General features: G+C 41.4%; 1 protein-coding gene across 6 annotated transcripts in view; it reads left to right on the top strand.

The window, feature by feature from the left end:
- PTPRE (protein tyrosine phosphatase receptor type E) overlaps positions 1-13,833 on the top strand; it is a 2,530,882-nt gene that overhangs the window by 1,483,232 nt on the left and 1,033,817 nt on the right. Inside the window, exon 1 of one of the 6 annotated variants that reach the window (XM_044056174.1) lies at positions 11,192-11,274. The exons of the other annotated variants lie outside the window; for them this stretch is intronic. The gene's annotated coding sequence lies outside the window, so the exon portion shown is untranslated. Of the gene's footprint in view, positions 1-11,191; positions 11,275-13,833 lie in introns of those variants that run through there. 6 annotated transcript variants of the gene reach the window in all.

Below are 13,833 nucleotides of genomic sequence, written 5' to 3'. Positions count from 1 at the left end.
CGTTTGCAGATAAAGCACCAATAGACCCTATCCTGTCAGATGTATTATACATTTACAAGTCCAGTGGTGGCATAAATCTCTTTTGCAACATAAATAGAACTTGCTGTAGAGAAAGGTATGGATCACAGTGATTTCAACTTCCATGGAACTGTCTTCCATTCAGCATGAAACAAAGTCCTTCTTTTACTCTCTTCAAATGTAAATTGGATATACAGTATCCTTGTTCAGCCCATCTCTAGATTACTTGTACACAAAATATAAAGGCTAAAAATTATCATTGGATCAGTAGCGTAGTGAATACCTATAGAAATTCCATATCTATAAGAACAGTTATAAATTTGGAGGTAAAAGCAGTAAGCATTGTCAGCCTTCTTACACATGGTTGAGTGGAGTGTAATCAAAATGGGTTTTAACTCCGTTTTATTCCCTGATTTGAATTCCCTGATTTTCAGGTGGAAGCCATTGCCATAGCAGCCTCTATGTGCACCTACAGTGATTCACATTGTTTAGATTATAATTGTTTTCTTCACAGATGTTGTGATTGTGACCTTAGTACATATACATGAGGGCAGTGCTGGGGAATGAAGAGGAGCTTAGACTGCTTACCAAATTTTGTATATATTGGTATATGTATGTATAGATAAATTTTGTGTGTGTGTGTGTGTGTGTGTGTGTGTGTGTGTGTGTGTGTGTGTGTGTGTGTGTGTGTGTGTACATATGAGAGAGAGACACATACCCAAACTGATCACATACTCATTGTATCACACGCAGACACTTATGCCCATCCAACACAACGCACACTCAGTTGAACCACAGTCTAACATGCAAACGCAAACAGCACATACACAGTGATCAAACCAGTCTTTTTGGAGGGGACAAGTCCCCCTGCATTCCCTGCTAACTATACATACCTATTCTGAGATTGAGCAACAGTGGGGAAAGGGCATATTTCCTATCTCCACTGTACCATGATCGTATACTGAATAAAAGCCAGCAGCTGGCAAAATACCTCTTCTCTTTCAAACAGCATCAATCCACTTTCATTCAGTGTGCCATTGACATACATACAGATATGGACCAAGCATTATACAAATGCTAAATATAATGCCCTGACTTCATTAAATGAGCTGGCAATTAGTGTTTGTTTGAAGTTTCCACACTTTTTATATACTACTGTGTGTAATAAATCAGAATACCATTGAAAATGTTTGATCAGCAGTATCCTCAAGCATGTAGTTTTTCTTTATTATATTATTTTTGTCATGTTGAAACACTAGTCTGTTTATTTTGTCCGTCTGAAGCTTCTGGCAGATGAGTCTTGAAGAAAGATAGAAAAAATAATATTGACTTTTGTGACAAATATTGCAATGTCAGCAAAAAAAGCTTCATTGAAAGTGCCTGGGCCATAAAATGAAAGTGGTGGTCTAAAGTTTTTAGTACTGATGCTATGACCCTTGCTACATGTGTGAGGCGAGATCGAATGGTGATGCACTGCAAGGGTCTGTCCATCCCATGTTATATATTAAGCTAACTCAAACAGGAAATCAGAAAATAATGATATTCAGAAAGGGATAATACATAGTGGGCCTAACCAAGGCAAAAAGAGTCACGGATGTCCATATGAAGATACCATGTCCCGAAAATTAACCTGCCATTGTGTGCATTAGACATGGAGGAAAGAGCAAAATGCAAAAGCAGAGATTAGGGGTCTGGGTTATGCTGAGCAAGGAAGAGAGTCAGTGATAGGATTGTGTTAGCAAATTAGTGGAGTAAAGCTAAGGGAATTGTTCAAGAATTAAGTACTCAGGGGTATGACTACACATCTGGGAAAGAGAAAGACAAAAGAAAGAGGGCAATGTGGCCTCATAAAGTTGTGAGGTAACAAGTTAGGGCATAACATATGGCCTGTAAGAGAAGGAAATCAGAAGGTAGGAGGTGGAAAAGGCCTCGTTGGTCAGATCCGACCACAACCTAATCACCCTAGACATCCACATCCCTCCCCCATCCCCCATTAGGGAAACCACAGTAAAACATTTCCTCAAAGCCAACTTCAAACTTCACGACAGCCATGCTGATAGACAATAGAGGTATGACTGCTGAATCCTACACAAATGCACTTTATAAGCACTTACACGAGTGCATGGATCATGCAATCCCTAACAGAACCAAGATGCTATCCTACAAAAAAGGCAGCCAATCTGGTGGTCCCCTGCCATAAACAAACTCTACAACAGAAGAAAGAAACTGTTGCAAAAAAGAGTAAAATCCCATGATTGGAGAAACTCCCTGGTCAGCCTCACTAAGAAGCAGAGATCCCTCATAAAATCCTCCAAAGCTAATTAGGAAAACAAAATCGCCACTGACTCTAAAGACAACCACAAAGCATTATATAGCTATGTCAAGAATCTCAGTGGCAACACTCAGATCTGCTCTGAGTTACAGCACAATGACACTAAATATACAGAACCAACTGATATTGCCAACATCCTGGCAGATAGGTTCAGTGCTAACTTTGCCCCCCTGTCATCCCCTAAAGGGCCCATCTCTATACCAGAAGAATGCAAAGTTCCTGTAATCACGGCTGCACAGGTAAAAAGCACACTATCCAAAGCCAAGAACACAGCATCCATGGGACCTGACAACATCCCAGGCTGTATTCTACATGAACTACAGAACGAACTGGCACCCCACCTAAGTACCATGTTCAATCATAGCCTCACCTCAAGCTATGTGCCTACTGAATGGAACACAGCGACGGTTATCCCACTCCACAAAGGGGGAGCCACCATGGACCCCGGAAACTACCACCCTATTAGCTTAACGAGCCTGGTCTGCAAGGCTATGGAACATATAAACAATGACATTGGTAAGCTCCATACTCAGGACCCCACCCAGTTCGGGTTTGTAAAAGGCAGATCATGTCTCCTAAACCTGATAAACTTCTTTGAAGCAGTCACCAAAGCCGTAGATGAGGGTAAGGTGGTTCACACAGCCTATCTAGATCTTGCCAAGGCTTTCAACACCATTCCCACTCTGGAATTATAGATAAACTCACCAAACTAGGTATAAATCCCTATGTCACAAGATGGGTTGCCAACTGGCTCACTGACAGAACCCACACTGTGAAAGTAGCAGACTCCAAATCCAACTTCAGAACAGTGACAAGTGGAGTACCACAGGGTTCAGTCCTGGGTCCTCTCCTGTTTGGTATCTACTTCTCTGAAGTACAGGCTAACACAGAAGGTCTTTGGCTAATGAAGTTTGCAGATGACTGCAAACTTGGAGCCATAATCAAAACTCCAAAAGATGTGGACATCCTACAAAAGGGCATCGCTGAGACAGATGCCTAGTGTCAAAGCCATGCCCTCAAGCTCAATGCCAAAAAGTGCATTGTCATCCCTTTTGGTAAAAACTCTGTACCCATGAACTACCACATAGGCGGTAGTCTACTTAACACCAAAAGTGTGATAAGTGACCTGTGATAAAGTTTGATAATCACATTGCCACAGTAGTCAGGAAATCCTTCTATGTGGCACACCTCATCACAAAAGGTTTCTCATCCAGGAAAAAAGAGGTCATTGTTCCCCTCTACTCGTCACTCATTAGACCCATTATAGAGTACAATGCCCCTTTTGGTATGTACCTCACAAGACATCTACAACTGGGAAAGCCACAGAAATATCTCACAAAGAGGATTACCGGCCTCAAACAGATGTCCTACACAGACCGTCTCAAAAAACTGCTTTACTCCATCGCACACCACCTACTCAGAGGCGATCTCTGCCTAAGACACAAAGCTATGTCAAACCCAGAGCTTTTAGACATGCTCCACTTAAAGAAATCCCAATCCCTACGAGCTACACGCTCTAGGGACCTGAACCTTGTCACCACAATAAACAGAACATGCTGGAGGGATAGATTCCTGTTCCAGACACTTCCCATACTCTGGAACAAACAACTTACCCATATCAAACAAAACTCCTCATTAGCAATCTTCAAGAAAAATCTTGATGATTGGATGGTAGATAGAAAATTCACACCAGGGATCACTTCTGTGGCTCTGCTCAACAGTGGCACGGGCAAATAATTTTCTTGGGTGGTGAAAGCCAGGGTACCTTTTGGCTAGACTTATATAGGTCCAAGGGCCAATAGCCTAGTACCTACCTATGAACCATAGTACAAGGACACTAATGGAGAGGCAACAAATATTGTGATTTCACAAAAAGAACAAGTTGAAATGAGTCTGTGAACAGTATCACAATGAGGAACAAGTGCTTTAAGTATATAATAGGACTAAATAAGGGATGAGCCAACCTGGGCAGGCTGAGCAAAGATATTTGGGAAATCAGATAGGGGTGGTATGAAGCAGAATATTGAGTAAATACTTTGCTTCAGTCCCCACAATAGAAAGCAAGGGAAGGGGTGCCTTCCTGACTGTGTAGTATAACTGAGTGGTGGAGTGCAATATACAGGTACCATAATAAAAAGAGTAAGTAAAGAGTGATCTGGTTGGTGGATACATCCCAAAATCCTCAGGAAATGGAATAGTTTTTTTACAAGATCCCTGATAGAGATACTTAACTGGTACCTGGTCAGTGTAAAAGTGCTGGAGTAGAGCTCTTTTTTGGGTCATTGCAGAAGGGGATTAGAAGGAATCCAGAGAACTACTAACCTGTGAGCCTAACATCCGTATCAAGGATAGTCGTGGGGAGACTCTTGATGGGGAGCACTAGCTGACAATCTCTAACACAGTAACCAGTGGATTTATGATCAGAAAGAGCTGTTAGTCAAGCCTCCCCCACATTTTTAAAGTGAACCTGACAGGTGCTAGCTGGTGGACATGATCTACCTGTACTTCACTAAGTCCTTTGTGTTGGTCCAATACAGGTCTCTGATACAAAAAAGAGAAATGACTGGTGAAGAACTAAGAAAGAAGACATGGGCTGCTACATGGTTGATGTGTAGGACAGGAAAGGTTAGACTGAGAAGGACATTGTTAGGAAAAAGGAAAGTTCATAGGTTCATAGGTTCATACTAGGCTATCTGCCCTAGGGCATTTATAAGCCTAGCCAGAGTGTGTGTGGCTTTCACCACCCCTTAGGATGAGAATACTATACCCATTAGTTTGCTGTGCCTCTGTCCAGCAGTGACACAGAGATGATTCCCGGGGTAAACCTACGATCTCCCATCCACTCATCAAGATTTCTCTTGAACAGAGTCAGTGAGGGGCTCTGCCTCACATGGACTGGGATTCTGTTCCATAGTGTAGGGAGTCTCTGGGTGATGAATCTGTCCCTCCAGCATGTCCTATTTATATCCGTGTTGAGGTTTAAGTCTCTTGCTCTCGTGGCTCTGGTGGATTTGGATTTTTTGAGGTGGAGCATGTCCATTAATTCCCGGTTGGACATGGCCTTGTATGTCAGGCACAGATCACCTCTGAGCAGGCGGTATGCGACTGAATAGAGCTGGAGTTTCTTCAGTCGGGCATCGTATGACATATGTTTGAGCCCCTTTATCCTTTTGGTGAGGAACTTTTGGGGTCTTTCCAACTGCTGCAGGTGTCGGGTAAGGTACATTCCGAATGGGGCGTTGTACTCAATCATTGGTCTGATAAGTGAAGAGTACAGGGTACAATGACCTCTCCTGATCTGGATGTGAATCCCTTCATGATCAGGTGGGCAATGTAGAAGGTCTTCCTAACCACTTTGGCAATGTGAGTGTCAAAAGAGAGGTTACTATCAACTTGGGTCCCCAGGTCCCTGATAACTTCTTCCGTGTTTAATGGGTTACCACCTATGTGGTAATTAGGGGTTACCTTGTTTTTCCCAAAGGGTATGACCATACATTTTTTGGCATTTAGCTTAAGGCCATGGCTCTGGCACCAGTTATCCATTTCTATGAGACCTCTCTGGAGGATGTCTGTGTCTGATGGAGTGTCAATTATGGTGCCCAGTTTGCAGTCATCTGCAAATTTTGTCAGCCACAATCCCCCTATGTTTGCCTGCACTTCAGAAAAATAAATGCCGAACAAGAGGGGGCCCAGGACTGAGCCCTGTGGGACACCGCTCGTGACCGGCTTAAGAGTCTGACATGGCACTAGCAACTCTAACCCTGTGTGTTCTGTCCTTGAGCCAGTTTGCAACCCATCTTCTGACATGTGGGTTTACATCTAAGCTGGTGAGCTTTTCTATGATACCTGAGTGGGGTATTGTCGAACGCTTTTGCTAGGTCAAGGTAGGCTGTGTGAGCTGCCTTACCCTCATCAATGGCCTTAGTGACTGTTTCGAAAAAGTCGACCAAGTTCAAGAGGCAGGATCTGCCCTTGACAAAGCCAAATTGGGTAGGATCCAGTGTCTGTAGGTCCCCAGTGTCTTTATTTATGAGTTCCATTATGATCCTCTCCATAGCTTTGCAGACAAGGCTCGTCAAGCTTATGGGGCGGTAATTTCCAGGGTCCGTAGAAGCACCGCCTTTGTGGAGTGGGACCACAGTTGCCGTACGCCATTCTTTGGGTACGTATCCTGTAGTAAGGCTAAGATTAAACAGCAGCCTTACGTGTGGGTTTAGTTCCTCATTGAGTTCGTGTAGCACACAGCCGGGGACACCGTTTGCTTTAGAGAGAGCAGCTCTCACCTGGGCATCTGAGATGTTTGGGAGGCTAGACTCTGGTGGGATAGATATTTCTCCTTTTGGGGGAGGGAGGGAGAAATTCGCACTGATCCTGCCTTCCAGTATGTTGGCCATGTCTGTGGATTCAGTGATTTTTTATCATTTTGGACTAATTCTGAGCATATCTGGGAGTTTCCACCCAGGTTTCTAACATAGCTAAAGAAGGCCTTATGATTGTCTTTTGTGTCATTAGCGATTTTTCTCTCAAAGTTGGCCTTGGATGATTTTATGAGTGATCGTAGTTTTTGCTAGTATTGATCAGAGATGCCTTCCCTTTTAGGGATTTTGCTCTGTCATGTAGTAGCTTTCTCCTCTTGTTGTAGAGTTTGTTTATGGCTGGGGTCCACCAGACTGGGCGCCTGCCTTTGGTGGAAAGGGTCTTGATTTTATTAGGGATTACTTGATCCATACATTCCTGGAGGTGCTCGTAGAAGGCATTTGTAAGGGTTTCAGCAGCGTGGGTTGTGGTTTCCACTGGCTCGGGGGCCTTGAAGGATACCACTCCAGTCTTAAGAAGTGTGAAGTTTGCTTTTGAGAAGTTCTTCACTGTGGTCTTTTGCTGGGGTGGGGCGGGATGTGGATCTCCAATGAGATTAATTTATGGTCTGATCTCACCAATGAGGGATATACTTCTGGTGTGGAGCATTTTGTCCCCATGTTTGTGATGATCAGGTCTAGTATATTTTCTCCTCTTGTGGGAATGGTGACTAGTTGTTCCATAGCATTTGAGTTTATGACCTCCAGGAACCTTTGGGCTAGGGTGTTGGGGCTTGAGTAATGTTCCCAGTCTATGTTTGGGTAGTTGAAGTCACCCAATATGATGGTGTTTGGAGAGACATTCATACTCTCCCGTGTCTTCAGGAAGGCTGTGTGGGTTTCCTGAGTTTGAGAAGGTGGTCTGTAGCATGCTACAAACTGTAGGGCAGTTTTACCTATGGTTAATTGCACCTGGATGGTCTTCGATGCTTTGTGCATTGCCACTAACCTGGAGGTGTGGGTATCCTTTATGAATATGGATACTCCCCCTCCTTTTGTGGTTCGGTCCGGATTTTGGGGCCGGAACGCATGATATGAGGTATAACCTGATAGTGCTGGGGTGCTCTCAGGAGCCTTGAAGCAGGTTTCAGTCACAGCACAGACATCGATGTTCTCCATACTGAGGAGGGCTTCGAGGGAATGCATCTTGAGGTTTAGACTTCTGGCATTGAGCAGTATTACCCTTAGTTTTTCTCCATTTTTGTTTTCTAGGGTGGTAGGTTTATCATTTGAGCCTTGCCTAAAAAAGGCACTATGGGGGTGGCAAGAGCCTTTGCCAATATCCAGAAGCCCAGGGGTGACAGGTGCAAGCCATCCCTTGCGAAGCAGCGTGGCTTGTCAAGCATGTCATCCCAGGCAGACAGACATTGGATCCCCTTAGAATGACACCAGTAATTAAGCCAATTATTAAAGCTGATCATTTTGTCTCTGTATTGTGGCATCATTCTTGGTGAGGGTAGGATACTGCTCAGGGTCAGGGTCATACCGGCCTGGGCTACATAATCTGAGAGCTCCTCTATGTCTCTTTTCATGTAGTCCAGGGAGGTACGTCTCAGGTCGTTCACACCGGCATGGACAATGACTGAGTCCAGTGACTAATGGAGAACCACAGCTATCTTTCTTGGACTCAGAACTCCTCCGTTGTTTCAGACATATATGAGGGAAAGGAAAATGGAATTATTCTGTTTTCTGACAAGACAAAGGTAGATATAGCAGTGGAGTATGGCCAAAATGCATAAGGAAGGACTTAAAAAGACTAACCAAGTGAGGGTGGCATATGAGGTCTATCAAGGACACACGAAAAGCATTCTTCTACAGATACAAAGATCATATCTGATGTATAAGCTGAAGGAGTAGAACTGATGACAACAGATAGGGAAAAGATTTATTGGTTTGGATCATACCTGGATTTTTCCTCCAGTAGCTGAGTGAAGGGGTATTCTCAGTAGCAAACAGAATATTGCAGTTTATCTTCAGGGAGGCTGGCCCTATAAGCAAAAGGTAATGTTTCGACTTTTCTGGATACTGTTTAAGCTACATATTGACCATTACTTGCAAGTCTGATGGCTGTAAAGGAAAGAAACATCGGCTGCTTAAGAACTCCCTAGTACATCTGCCAGAAAGGTACATGGTGTAGAGAGGAAAGATATAGGTAGAATTTGAAGGAGTCAGAGCTTTTTCACAAAACCAAACAAAAAAAAAACAGAAGAGAGAACTTGATTTGGAAACAAAAGATCATGTCATGAAGATGTAAAGCAGTCATTTTGAGCAGAAAGACACAAAAGGAGGAGAGGTCACCAGACTTGGATTGTATAGAATAAATACTGCCTGAATCTCAACAAGAAGGAATATATAGCCATACAAGAGGACACTGGTTAGGTAGTAAAAGAGCAAACAGGTTAGAATGATAAACATACTAAAAAGGCAGGCTAGATGGGCTTAGCATCATTTGCTGCTGCTATTCAAATGTGATAAAAATAGAGATCCCAGGGCAACGAATGACATAATTGACTTGCTGTTATAGCAACCTTCACCCCCACTCACCAAAATACACCCATATTACAGTCATCATCTTCATTCCACACATGACAAATTTCAGATGGGGTAAATCCTTGGTGTTGCAGACCCTTGTTTTCCTTTGCTGTTGTCTTATTCTTTTCCCATCTCTCACATACAAGAAAAGTGATCCATATTTCATGCTATCTTCACAGCACTCTAATAGAAGCTAAGAAGATAATTCTGCTGGCTTCAATGGTCCCAGCCCCAGGGTATAGTATCAGGGACACTTAAGGATAAATGGTGCAGCTGAATAGCTGATGATCAATACTGGGCATGCAAATGGTGAGGGGAGAAACTAAGGCGGTATAAGACTTGTGAAGCAGTACTGCTACGGGTGGTCAGGTAGACCCTTAATGGTGCCTAAAGCACATCACATACAAGACTTGTACCTACTTTATTGCATACATTTCTAGCAAATAAAAGGAAGGAATGTCCATGTGTAGTCAGAGGTGGTAACAAACTTTTCCTGCGGAAGATTTTCTGCAATTTAGTCATCTGTTCATCCACTTGAAGTCTTGATATAAGCCAGAGATGGGAAAGAAGATTGCATACCTCATTTCCTAAAAGGCACCCCAATAATACAGCTTAATACAACTACTGTAAAATAAGTATTTTCTAATGTTTTCAGTCTGTGCATTAACTTAAATCTCAGTGAAATCTGACTGAGCTTTTCAATGCATGTGCAATGCTTGATAAATTTTATTTAGTTGTCTTACAGTTAACTTTTTTTGCCATTTTAATTACTTTTTGCACAATGGCACTGCCAAGTCATAGATGATGACCAAGAAAGGGGGGTCCATTACATTAACTTGTCCACACTGAATAACCTCAAATCCTACTGTAACACATACTGTAGGGTGTCCATTTTTGTCAAAGAACTAATGTCAACATGATTTCACCAAGGACCTAGAAATACAGGGCATTAAGGTAAACCATGATCAGCTTGAAATGTCATAGCCCTCAACCTCTTAGCTCCAAAATTAGGGCAAAGCCAAAATAAAACATGGGCAGAGGCTCACAACCTCTTAGCATAACAAATCTGAACAAAGCCTAAAATAATGGGGGGGGGGGCAAAAATTGGGACAGATTTAAATATGATTTTTATAAACTTAGAAAGTTGCTAGAATAACAGGTTTTACATTAACAAGCATTTTCTGAAGCATTTAAAGTCAGAAACACAAATGTGTGTCCTTGTTTAGTAACTTCAATCCTAAGTGATTTGCCAATAAACCAGAAATTGTATGAAGACAGATTAAAAATATCAGGAAAAAATCTGTACATTCTGTAAAAATCTGTACAGCTGAGAGTTGTGGTACCAAATCAGGGACACTTTTTAGTAATACTATTATTTTAAAAATCTGACAGAATAAGATACTTTGGAAGCTACCATATTTTTTGCAAAAACAATACAGATTTTTTTAAGGGACAGAACAATATTTTGAGACAAAATTAGGAACAGCTGAGATGTTCTAAATATCTATTGTTTTTTCAGAGGTTCAGTACCTCTTGGCAACTACAATGCAAGTATAAAAGGCATTGCCACTTCACTACAATCACATTGCATTTGTTTTCATTTTCCTTTATTCAGTTGTTCCATGTTACTTGTTTTTGCTCATATTTTAAATTAATGTCTGTGCTGTGTTTTTCTGTCTAACAGTAGTGTAGGAGGATCGGGGGTGGTGTGTTAGATGTGGAAAGATAACCCTGTTGTACTGTTTCCTTAGCTTCATGCTTTGAGGAAAATCTGCAATGCTGCAAGATATTCAGCATTACCATAGCAACGTTATCAGCAATTTCCTGCGTGCTTCAGCAAGGAGATTCTGCAGCACACTAAACTAGCGTATAGTATGGGCCTGTGTGAACACAGGCCTAACCAGTTCATCAGGTACAAAACCAAACACACTGAAACTGTGTAATGTGCTCATGCCATGTCCTTTGTGGAAGATGTAAGATACCTGCCTAGGCGTCCAAACAATGATAGTGCCACTTTTGAAACTGCAGCCATTTATGGTAAGTACTTCTAAAGAACATTTAGTGGAAAAAGCTAAAGAAAATTTTTAACAGATGAGAAGAAAACAGTGCATGTACCTCCCTATTTTAAAATGAAAATCCTTCTATTAAGCTATACACATTCCAGATGAAAAAGTAGGTGCATTTAGTTAACCGCTGTCAGTCCTGTTAAGATTTTAATTGTGATTCTCGAGATGATCTGTATACTCAAGAAATCTAAGCTGAAAAAATTATATTTCGATATATTCAAATTGATCTGTGTGAGTATGAGACAATTTGCAGCAATCAGAATTGTACGCCAATATTAGAAACCTGACTTTTCTTGTTAAATGTGTAATAGGAAGCTATTTCAAGGATCTGATTTATATATAACATTACAAGCAAATATTGTAAATCACTGTGGCAGAATTTATTTATTCATTTTTTTGGTCTGTTTTGTTTGCTGGGAATGATTGCCTCACCTTAGACACATTTACTGTGGAGGCCCCAGTAAATATTAGTTGCAAATGAAATTGCAGACTACAGCATTTCTTATATTGTAAAACACAAGTATGATGCAGGTAAATTCATTTATTAGTTGAAGGGAGTACCTGGAGACAACAGATGTTCAGAAATATATTACGCATTGCACACTTTAAACATGCAGATCATTCACATATTTTAATGAGTTTTGTCAGTAAAGTCTGAGTAATAGTATTGGGGGGATAAATAAATCATCAGTGAGGAGGTATTACTAAACAAAGAAATAAAACATTTGAAAATGCTACAGGGAAAGCTGCATTGTCAGACAAGTACAAAAAAGTGAATATAAGGTGACTGAATATAGTGACCTCAGCCACCGTTGGCCTTAATGCCATTATCAGTAGAGGAGACCCACGTTTGGTATCCACATGTCTTATCAGTTTGAGCGCATTATCTTGGTTATGGAGTGACTTCATTTCAAAAAAGGCAGCAAATATGTCCAATTTCATAAAATGTTAATATGAATTATGCCAAAAAGGAGCTTGAAAAGATGTGTTCTGAGTCCAGGACTTGGCAAATTAAGAAGTAATCAAGACATCAGATATACTATTTAGCAACATGAAAGTAAACCTTATGCACTACAGTTTTATGAAAAATGGAATATTGGCTTATGGATTGCTACAGTAGCTATGGAAAATGTATTTACCCCCAATGATGAGAGATACTAAATTCTTAGAAAAGAGCCATCCTGGTGGGGAATTCCAAAAGTAGTTACTCCTTTTTAGCAGGCACTGCAGGAACATAAAGTTTGGGCACACACAAAAGGTCTGTAAAACAAATTAATCTCTTGTTCATTTACTTTTGTTGACAGGATTAGACCCACAAGGTATGTGGCCTGTTTTTCAGCCAAATGTAAAGTGGTGTTTATAAAAATGGACCAAATGGGGCCAGGACAATTTGGAAATTTCCAAACACAAAACAGATTGAATGGATATATTTTGCAAATGTTGTTATAAGCTTTGCATTTAGTGGAACTGAATTTAAATAGACAAATGGAAAGCTCTGAAGAGTAGCAATTAAGATAGTGCTCAGACGTATCTTTGTTTATTTATTGATTTATTTATTACTTCTGTTCAACAGCTGCAGTGGCATCTCTACTTTCACCCAATTGACCTATTCATTTTTCTTGGACTGGGCCATTGGCGTGAGCTCGCCAAGATCCCTTCATCCCATACAATACTGGACCATTGCCAGGTGAAGTCCAAACAATCCATTTATTTCAAGCTGAACTCCACAGCTTCCCCAAAGAAGGCTCAGGTTAAGCACAACCCTTCCCCAGGGTGAGACCCATACATTCTATTCATTCCCCAGACTGAGCTCAACAGTCCTGTTCCTTCTGAGAGAAGAGGGGTGGGTCATAGGGAGCAGGTCATTCAGTAGGTCAGTCAGTTTGTACCTCAGTTTCTCTGTAATGTTCTCAAGGTAATATAAGGAAATAGACATCAGGCTGTAGGAAGGAGTTCACAGAAAAGTTGATTACTAAAACAGAATGAAAAAAAAAAAACAAAATGATGTGATGACTATTCCAAAATAAGGCTGGCAAGACCTTCCAACATCCTAAAAACTGGTCCTGTTGATGAGAAACTCTCACTAGGTAGGCCCAGATGTTGCAGCAGCTGTCCTCATGAAGGCTCCTATACCTCAGAGCCCCTCTGTTCATCCACAAAATAAGGAACTCCTTGTATTGGATCACCTTGGGAATTGTTTTTTTCACATCCTTCACCTTTTCTTTAAGGGACGTAGATTATTTATCACACACGCTTCATTTCTAGAAAGAGCTAACCAGTGAAACAGACCAGCTGCTGAAAGGGTTGCTAGATAGGACTTGAAGTCAAAGGTTGCAATTCCAGATATTGACAGTGTATTTTATAGCTTATGTCATTGTTTTAGCTTATAAAACTATAAATGGTACAGTGAGAGGGGAAGACAACAGACTTACCATGTGCCTCGATGGCTTGGTATATCCAACTGGTTTTGCCAGAGATACCAAGAGGACCATTATGAAAGCAGCTTTGATGGGTTGGTGCTTTATGGCAC

The sequence above is a fragment of the Protopterus annectens genome, chromosome 14.part0, assembly GCF_019279795.1.
Source record: "Protopterus annectens isolate FY-2018-M chromosome 14.part0, PAN1.0, whole genome shotgun sequence".
Classification (NCBI taxonomy): domain Eukaryota; kingdom Metazoa; phylum Chordata; order Ceratodontiformes; family Protopteridae; genus Protopterus; species Protopterus annectens.
Note: the sequence above shows the minus strand (reverse complement) of the source record. Positions and strands in the feature narration are given on the sequence as shown.